The sequence below is a fragment of the Dipodomys spectabilis genome, unplaced genomic scaffold, assembly GCF_019054845.1.
Source record: "Dipodomys spectabilis isolate Male_0828 unplaced genomic scaffold, ASM1905484v1 ptg000147l, whole genome shotgun sequence".
Classification (NCBI taxonomy): Eukaryota; Metazoa; Chordata; class Mammalia; order Rodentia; family Heteromyidae; genus Dipodomys; species Dipodomys spectabilis.
This window is the reverse complement of record NW_024870824.1, coordinates 11,947,853-11,958,245: the sequence shown is the minus strand read 5'-3', so window position 1 is coordinate 11,958,245 and position 10,393 is coordinate 11,947,853. Positions and strand designations below refer to the sequence as shown.

Here is a 10,393-nt window from a genome sequence, read left to right as displayed (position 1 = left end):
TTTGAGTGCTGAAGAATCACTACTGAGAAGTTTTGTAACACTTCTTGTTCTATGAGAAAGACTCAAGAAAACTATTTTATTACTGACACTGAAAACTAAAATGCAGTGGCATTTTAATTCTCTAAAAATACTACCGTCTCAGTGTTCATATGAAATCATCCTTCAAAAGTTTTTCTTTTCTCTTGGGAAAAAAACCTGAAAGTCACCTTGAAAAAAGATGATTAAAGTCAAGATTTGGGATATTGGGTCCTTCTTCAATGAGACTTATCTTTCTTTTCACCAAAGGGATAATAGAATTGACAAGGACCAGTTTAGGCCTGAGAATAGGGTAAAGGATCTCATAAAGACTATATCATCTCACAAACCTCATTGCCAATGCTCCTGTATGGATTTTAATTTTTCATAGCACACATGAAGCCAAATGATCATAGTATTGGTTGGGTAAATTTTGTCAGAAGAAACATATTTGAAGTATTTTGAAGTTATAGTATCTCGAGGCCTTCTTACTCAATACAATTTGTATCAGACCACATTTCACAAAAGAACCAAGTGTGTAAAGGTTCAAATTTTGCACTTACAATACTTGTATAGACAGGGAATACTGATAACAATTTATATTTTCACTTAATCAATTTTTGCTCCTATTTACTTTTCTCAAGCAGGATACACATATATTTCATTAACATTTTTCAATTCTAACTTTCAGTTCCCGAAGCTTGACTTGACAAGTTTATATTTATCATTTGGAACTATTCTGCTATTATCATAAATGATTATTTTATGGCTCTAAGGTATAGCAGGTCATTTTATATTTTTTTGTTATTCTTTAATAATTATACAAATGAAGTTCAGTTCAACATGTCAATTTGTGAATACAATGCATCTTGATCAATATCACCCTTTTCATACTTCTCCCCCATCTCTCCTAATCCCACCCATCCCCTCAAGTTACCTAATTCTATTTTCCTACATTTAAACTGAATATTATGCCTGCATTTGCCTACCATTTCCCTCCATTCATCACTTTATTGGTAGGTTGAGGTGGAACATGAAGGAGAAATACCTTACTGAAAGTTTTGATGACAATAAGTGATCATGAGTAGAGAAAGTTAAACAAATATGCACATAATACACACAGAGCAGAAGGTTTGTGGGAATTATGAGTTTTCTCCTATCTGATTAATACATGAAGCCAATCTTAGGGTTTACTAGTTTAGGGATAATTTTTCTTTGTCTTCACATTCATAGAAGAAAGTTTGTCAGACTTAAAAAATGGATGAAGATGGAATGAAATCCACATCCTCACAGCTGATCTATAATAACAGTCATATGCCCTTTGTTCAAACCTATTAAAATGACTAATGCTGCCTTGACACCCATTCAAGTCACTTTTCTATGGGAAATCATTCATCAAAAATGCATATAAATCTAGCCATCAATTAATCATCTCATACAATAGGTTAGTCTTGCAATTTTTATTCTAATACATTTTTTTTTCACCAAATAAAATGTAATTGTTACTGGAGAATATCAAACCAACAATTCCTAACAAATATGTGTGGACTTGTAATAAAACCCAGGAATACCTATGTGGAGATATAAAGGGTAGGGAGTAAAAAAAACTAATTAAAATTATTATAGAAAGTGATAAGAAATTTGTTTTGATTAGATTACAAATCAGTTTGGTTTTTAACAGCATATAGTATCATTGGACTTTATAATGAAACTGAACATGGAATTTAATGGTACATTTAGTGACTACCTGGAGGCAAAAAATGGTAGTGCAGCTTTAGAAAATCCCAATGGTAATCTAATATGCTTTACCAATGGTCAGACACATTGCACTTATTCTTTAAGCATAACTTACAAATTGAAAATAGGGGATTAATTATAATAACTTATTTATTACTTATGCCAATGCTGAGAATGTACAATAACACACAATTAGAGGCCAAGAGAATTGATTTGCTAAGATTTTACCTTCGTGTTTTGTAAATGGTCAAATGTTTTACTGCAGATTATATAATCCATTAAAATATTACTGTGTTTGAAAAATATGGCAGTGACTTCTTCTTCCCTATTCTTTTCTACTTGGTGTAATCTGTGTGACAGGGGAATTTGCTGGACTACCTCATTAATTTATAGACAAAATCCAAGTTGCCCTCAAGTCAAATGTATATGAAATTCTCTTGATGCTATTAACTGCTTCAGTCCATATCAATTTTGCTAGCATAAACATAATTCAAATTTCTCACTTAAAAACTGTAGATGCATCATCTCCTAATATCATTGTTTCAATTATCTAATCTTTGTGATGCATTTGTGGAGTGTTAAATTAGCCATGTAAAAATTAAAGTATAGGGAAGCTCAAATTTTAAATTATATGCAATGATTCCAATTCCAGGCTCTTCTTTAGGAAGAAATATTCTGATACTAACTGTGGGTATTTATCTATCTATCTATCTATCTTTTTTTGTTTTTTATTTTTTAAATTTATTGTATCTAGGAGAGAAAAGAATTTACAATATAGCATAGCAGATATGAACACCCCAAGTGTGATAAAAACCTGCCAACCACTCTCTAAAATCCATGTGGGCATGCGTCTGATCTAGGCATTAATGGGGGCACTGCCATCCCCCATCAGTGAATCAAGACTAGTAGATTCTTTTTGTGAACTCTAGCACACCAAGTACCATGTCAGGATGTGACTCTAGTCTCAAGTCTATCTATCTATCTATCTATCTATCTATCTATCTATCTATCTATCTATCTATCTATCTATCTATCTATCTATCTATCTATCTATCTACCTATCTATCTATCTATTTTGGTGCTGGTCCTGGGGTTTAAACTTCGGGTTTGGGCACTCTTCCTGAGATTTTTGCTCAAGTTTAGCACTCTATTATTTTAGCCACATTTTTTTCCCAGCATTTTAGTTTCATAAACTTTCTTCCTCAAGCTGGCTTCAAACTTCAACCCTCAGATCTCAGCCTCCTGAGTAGCTAGGGATACAGGACACTGGCATCTGGCTAACTATGGATTTTAATTTGGTTTTATTTTAAATGATGCATTTTTCCATGAGTAGAACAAGTTGTTTAAAGCTCAGTTTTTGTTGGACTAGAGTACAAATGAGAATTACATTAATTTGTATCTTTTTCTGTTATCTTTTCTTATTTTGTATTTTTACCTAACAACAGTGAACTGTATCATATTAGTTTCTTATATCTACTGTTACAAACCACCTGAATTTAATGCCTTAAAACAATACAAATATTTCCTTATCATTCTACATGTTATGAATCTTTTAATCAAGGAGAGCATTTGAGATGAGTTAGGACAAAGAAACTTCTTGTGTGTGAATAGAGGGAGAGGGAGAAAAATGAGGGAGCAGCAACAAGTTAGACAAGAAATGTACTTAGTACCTTACATACAGAACTGTAACTCCTCTGTACATCACCTTGATAATGAAATTAAAATTTAAAAAATTACCATCTCTCTCTGAAGATAGACAGAAAAGGAAATTATAGGGAACTACAGAAAGAAAGATATCATAGTTAAAAAGCACAGAGACAAGAGATGTGTTGAGAGAATTATGAACCAGGCTTTAGCAACAACACCCATATCCTGCGGGTTGCAGGTAAGGAGCCAAAGCCACAAAGACAAGATAAGCCAGGTTACCGGTTACAGGCAGAACAGCCATGAACCAAATCCACACATTTTTCTCCTTCCTCAAGAAAAGAAATAAATATCAGGACAGAAATTAATGAAATGGCAAATTAAAGAATAATATGAAGAACCAATCAAATTATGGTGATGATGAATGTATGAAGAACTGATGATGTTTAAACTTGTCAGCAGGTGCACACCAGACCTTCCATGACCATTTATTGTTTCCATCTCCATATAGGTACAGGCAGGGTTCCCACAGACTCCTCAGGCTAAAATTGTTTCTTTATTTTTATTTTTTTATTGTGAAAATACCTTACAGAGGATTGCAATTACATGGGTAAGGTAATGAGTACATTTCTTACCAAGCATTGTTGCCTCCTCCTTTGTTTCCCCTTCCCATCCCTTCCCATCTCCCCCCCCCCCCCCCCGCAAAGTTGTAAAGTTTGTTTTTTGACATAATGACTTGTACATCTCATTGTTGCAATGGGTCCACCTGTATCCTTATTTAAACGGTTTGTTTTTGCCCTTCCCTTCCACAAATTATACCAACATCAAATACAATGAAAGGAGAGATTATATTGTGGGGGAGGGACATACAAAGCAACAAAGAAACCATCTTATAAATATGTTAGAAAAAAATCACAAGAAAGAAAAAATATTTGAATACTTATCTTGGGGTTCATTTCACCTAACATCAACTTATCTGACCTTTTCTGCTTGTCTCAGACATAAAATATACCTGGAACTCAAAAAATTAAATCCCCCAACAACAAATCCGTAAAGAAACAACTGCCCAATAAATAAGTGGGCTAAAGACTTAAAGAGAAACTTCTCTGAAGAGGAAAGAAGGATGGCCAATAGACACATGAAGAAATGCTCAACCTCTCTAACCATAAAAGAAATGCAAATCAAAACAACATTGAGATACTACCTCACCCCAGTTAGAATGGCTATAATCAAGAACTCTAATAACAACAGATGCTGGAGGTGATGTGGCCAGAAGGGAACCCTACTGCATTGTTGGTGGGAGTGTAAACTTGTTCAACCACTCTGTTAAGTAGTATGGAGGTTCCTCAAAAGACTCCACATAGAGCTCCCCTATGACACAGCAATCCCAATTTGGTCATTTACCCAAATGATCACAAACAAGACCATACTAAAGCTACGAGCACAACTATGTTTATTGCAGTATTATTTACCATAGCTAAGATATGGAACCCACCCAGATGCCCCTCAGTAGATGAATGGATCAAGAAAATATGTATATATACACAATGTATTCTATGCCTCCATCAGAATGAATGACATTGCCCCATTTGTTAGGATATGGTACAGTATAGATCAGGGCTATCCAATATTTACTGGATAGTATTTACTGTTGAATTCTGTCAGAACTTTATAGAAGAACTAAGACCAATGCCTCCCAAATTATAGCATAAAATAAAAATGGAGGTAACTTTATCATTCTATGAGGCAATAGGCCCTTAAAGAAAATGTTAAATGAAACTAGATTCATAGTCTTCAAGAAGCTTTATCTAAGTAAATGTCTGTAAATGCAAAAATATCTCTCAAAATTATAAGACATGAGAATAGATGAATACTAAAACATAAAGCATTTTCAGTTCCTAACAACAATATTGACCCTGATCACCAAACAATGATTCTCTGCCTTATTGTTCAATCTTCTGTTCAATATCCTTTACAAGTTGGGCAAGTTGCTGGTCTCACGCACTTCCATGTCTCCTTGAGTTTTTCTGTGCACAAAATAGTGTGTCTCATCTTCATATGACAAATCTTACTTTAGACCTTACTGAAATACCTTCTCTTCACTGAAATCTTCCCACAATTCTTCTGATTCCAGGAAGAATGCTTGTGTCTCTTTTCTTTGTTGTTGTTGTTGATTGTGGGGCTTTACCTCGGGGCTTGGGCCCTGTTCCTGAGCCTCTTTCTACTCAAAGCTAGCACTCTACCATTTAAGCCATAGCACAACTTTTGTATTTTGTGTGGTTAATTGGAGATATGAGTCTGCCCAGGCTGGCTTTGAACCACAATCCTCAGACCTCAGCCTCCTGAATAGTGAGGATTACAGGCAGTAGACAGCAGCACATGGCTCTTAAATAGTTGCATCATCTGCTATAACAGAAGGAATCACTTTTGCACTTTTTGTTTCCACATGAATGAGAGCTTTACCGGGAAGAGGAGATCTCTTCATTATCTGCAACTGACATGGAGTAAGTACATAATAAATGTTACTGAACAAAGGTCAGTGTGCCAAAATGTAAAACATGAGTTTGTGAGAAGAAGGGCAACTAGCATGATGCTTCATGCCTGCTGACATAGCCTCAGAACTAAGGGATGAGAGGAGGCTGAGGACTCCAGTGGACTGGATAAAGTACATCCAGCTACATTGGAACCCACTCTTGAACACTAACTAGTAATTTCTGTAGGAACTCCCTGGCCATGTATTAAATGGATTCAAACTTGTCCAAAAGTTTATTCAAGAGAAGCAAAGCCCATTAGCAATTCATCCATTCATCCATTCAACCTTACATATATACGTACGTACATACATACATGTGTCTGTGAGTATATACTAAATCTCCTATTTATATCTACTAATTAATTTGCAAGCCAGCAAACAAACAAAATACATCTACAGATCATATGTGCTAGTATGTCTCAAATGTATAACTGTTAGCACAAACTAATACTTCTGAACACCTTGTAAGAAAAGATATCCTTATCTCTGCTTTCCAGAACTTTGGGAAAACATTGGAAAAACATCCAGTTAAAATCTTGGAAACTATACCATGGAAAAGATTAGAAAGAGAGCTAGAAGTCAATCTGCTTTAAATAACTTAGTCATTAACCTAATTTTCTCAGGAGAGATGATATGGTGGGACCCATCTCCTACTCTAGGATCTAGAAATCTGAAAGAAAAGTCAGTAGGGAAAAGTATTCTGCTTGATAATTGGCTGTACTAATGCAGAAAACTGAAACTACATCCTTATGTTTCTCTATGCACCAGAATTATTCCAAATGGATCAAAGTCCTCAAAGTAACACCAGATACCATGAAATTGGTACAGGAAGAGGTACAAGAAAAATTGGGGCTCCTGGGTATGGGTTGAAATTTCCTAATTAAAGATTCAAAATCTCAACAAATCAAAGAAAGACTGGGATTGGATCAAACTGAAGACGTTCTGCATGGCAAAGGACATAGCAGGATAAATAGAAAACACACAAAAGGAGAAAAGACTTTTACCAGCTATGCATCACACAAAGGCTTCATATTTAAAATATACTTAGAGTTCAAAAAATTATGACCCCCAAAAATATACCCTCAAAGAAACACAAACACAATTAATAAATTGATTAAAGAATTAGAGACTTCTCAGAAGAAGTAAGAATGGCCAATAGATACACGAAGAAATGTTCAACATCATTAGCCGTAAAAGAAATGCAATAAAAAAAAATTGAGATCCTATCCTTACCTAAGTTAGAATGTCTATAATCAAGAAATCTACTAACAACAGATGCTGGAGGGCAATGCGGCCAAAAGGGAACCTACTACACTGTTGGTGAGAATGTAAGCTTGTTCAACCACTCTGGATAGCACTATGGTGGTTTAATCTTTTAAGATTAAACATATGATCCAGAAATTCCTCTCCTGAACATTTAGCCAATAGACCACAAACAAGGCCATACTAAAGCTACCAGCACAACATGTTCATTGCAACATTTTTGACCACAGCCAAGATATGGAATCAATCCAAATGCCCCTCAGTGGACCAATGGATCAAGAAAATGTGGCATAGATAGATAGATAGATAGATAGATAGATAGATAGATAGATAGATAGATAGATAGATAGATAGATAGATAGATGTGCAATGGAATTCTATGCTTCCATCAGAAATTATGATATTACTCTATTCATAAAGATATGGAAAAGTTTGAGAAAATTGTATTCAGCAAAGTAAGCCCATGCATAAGATTGAATCTCTGGGATTGTAGACAGCCTAGATATATAAAGAAAGAACAGACAAGTATTCAATACAAATCCCAAAAATATTATAGATCTATTCAACATTTAGAAGACACCATTAGAAGGACTAATTTAAGGCTAATTGGTTTAGAGAAGGGCCTAGAGACTGAAATGATAGGTCTAGGAAATCTATACAACAGGATCCTAGCAGAGAACTTCCAAACATGCGAAAAGATAGGCCCATTCATATACAAGAAGCCTTTAGAACCCCAAATAGACCAGACTAGAACAGGAAATCCTACCATTGCTTTGTAATCCACACAGGATCAATAGAGACCAAGGAAAAGATCCTTATAGCTGTCCAGAAGAAAAGCTCAATCACCTTTAATGGGAAAATAATCAGAATAACTTCAGATTTCTCAGCAGAGACAATGAAAGTAAGAAGAGCCTGAAATGATGTATTTGACACCCTAAAGACAAACAACTATCAAAGAAGAATACTGTACCCAGCTAAACTCTCCTCCATAACAGAAGGACAAATAAAAACCTTCCACAGCAAAGAAATATTGAAGCAATATATCTCCACCAAACCATCCCTACAAAAGTTAATTAAAAATGTCCTACACATAGAAAATCAGCAATAGCACAATAAAGGCCAAGAACCGGCTGCCAAAGAGAGAATCCAAGATTCATGAGAAAAATTCAGTTGGCAGAGCTCTCAAGAAAGTGGATAATATGGCAGGAACTACCAAAAACCTCTTTTCTAACTCTCAATATTAACGGACTTAAATCTCCAATTAAGGGACATAGACTGTCTAGTTCGATTAAAAAGCAAGATCCATGTCTGAGACAAGCAGAAACGGTCAGATAAGTTGATGTTAGGTGAAATGAAGCCCAAGATAAGGATTCAAATGTTTTTTCTTTCTTGTGATTGTTTCTAACATATTTATAAGATGATTTCTTTGTTGCTTTGTATGTCCCTCACCCACAATATAACTCCTGTTTTTCCTGTATTTGATGTTGGTATAATTTGTGGAGGGAAAGGGAAAAAAACAAATCATTTAAATAGGGATACAGGTGAACCCATTGCAACAATTAGATGTACAAGTTGTTATGTCGAAAAATGAACTTTATAACTTTGGCAGGGGTCGGGGGGGAGGGGGGAACGGGGGGGGTCTGGTGTTGGGGGGGTGAGATGGGAAGGGATGGGAAGGAGAAACAAAGGAGGAGGCAGCAATGCTTGATAAGAAATGTACTCATTACCTTGCCCATGTAATTGTAACCACTCTGTATGGTATTTTCACAATAAAAAAAATTAAAATTTCAAAAGAAGAAAAAAGCAAGATCCTTTTATCTTCTGTTTTCAGATAAAATAGACTTCAAAATAAAATTAGGGAGAAGAGATAAAGTCATTACATACTAATTAAAGGATCTCTCCTTCAGGAGAATATTACAATTCTAATCATCTATTCACCAAACAATGGAGCACCCAAATTTACCCAAGAATTACTTTACCTAAAACCACACATAGATCCAAAGACATTAATTGCTGGGCTTTTAACACACCACTGTCTCTACTGGATAGACTAAACTGGCAAAAACTCAACAGAGAAACCATGGATCTAAATATTTGTGTACATCAACTAGACTTAATAGACATCTACTTTGAAAATTTCATCCAGCAGCATCAGAACACAAGTTTTTCTCAGCAGCACATGAAATATTCTCTACAGTACACCACACTTTAGAGCACAAAGCAAATATATCCAAATTCAGAAACATTGAAATTATGACTTGCAATCTCTCAGAAAAGGGAATAAAATTAGAACTCATTACCAAAAGCCACCAAAGACAATCCTGGAAAACATGGAGACTGAAAAACACACTGCTGAAGAGACTACAAAGGAAATTCAGATATTCATGGTATTTAACCAAAATGAACACACAAATTACCAGATCCTCTGGGACACAGCCAAGACAGTATTCAGAGGCATGTTTATAGTTCTGAGTTCCTACACCAACAAATTGTAGCGATCAGAAGCCAACAATTTAAGAAGGCACCTGAAGCACGTTGAAAAAGTACAACAAGCTAAACCCCAATCCAGTAGATGGAAAGAAATTGTTAAAATTAAATGAGAATTAAATGAATGAGAGTCCAAAAAAACACAGAATCAAAACAAAGAGTAGGTTCTTCAAAAAAATTAACAAAATTGACAAACCCTTAGTAAATCTTATCAGAAAAATAATAGAACACACCCAAATAACCAAACTTACTGACTAAAATGGAAACATCACCACCAAAACAACCAAGATTCAGAACCATATAAGGGAATATTTCTCAAAACTTTATGCTAATAAGTTTGAGAATCTGGAAGAAATGGATGATTTTCTGGCAAACATTGAAATGTCAAAACTAAAGAAAAATGATTTAAACCAACCTAACAGATCCATATCGAGCAACGAAATAGAAACAGTAATAAGAGGTCTCCCACCCAAGAAAAGCCCAAGATCGGATGGATTTACAGTGGAATTCTCCAAAGCCTTCAAAGCATAACTCACACCAATACTCCTCCAAGCTCTTTGTATGAAGCCATCATAACTCTCATCCCAAAACCAGGCAGGGACTCATCAAAAAAGGAGAACTATAGACCCATTTCTTTGATGAACATCAATGCAAAACTTCTGAACAAAATTCTGGCCAATCGACTTCAACAACTCATTAAAAAGCTCATACACC

At 35.1% G+C, this 10,393-nt stretch overlaps 1 non-coding gene across 1 annotated transcript; it reads right to left on the bottom strand.

Moving 5' to 3' along the window:
• Nucleotides 1-2,595: 2,595 nt before the first annotated feature.
• Nucleotides 2,596-2,721, bottom strand: LOC122118289. The gene has a single exon (XR_006149323.1). It is a non-coding gene; the product is annotated as a small nucleolar RNA SNORA3/SNORA45 family (small nucleolar RNA).
• Nucleotides 2,722-10,393: the final 7,672 nt, after the last annotated feature.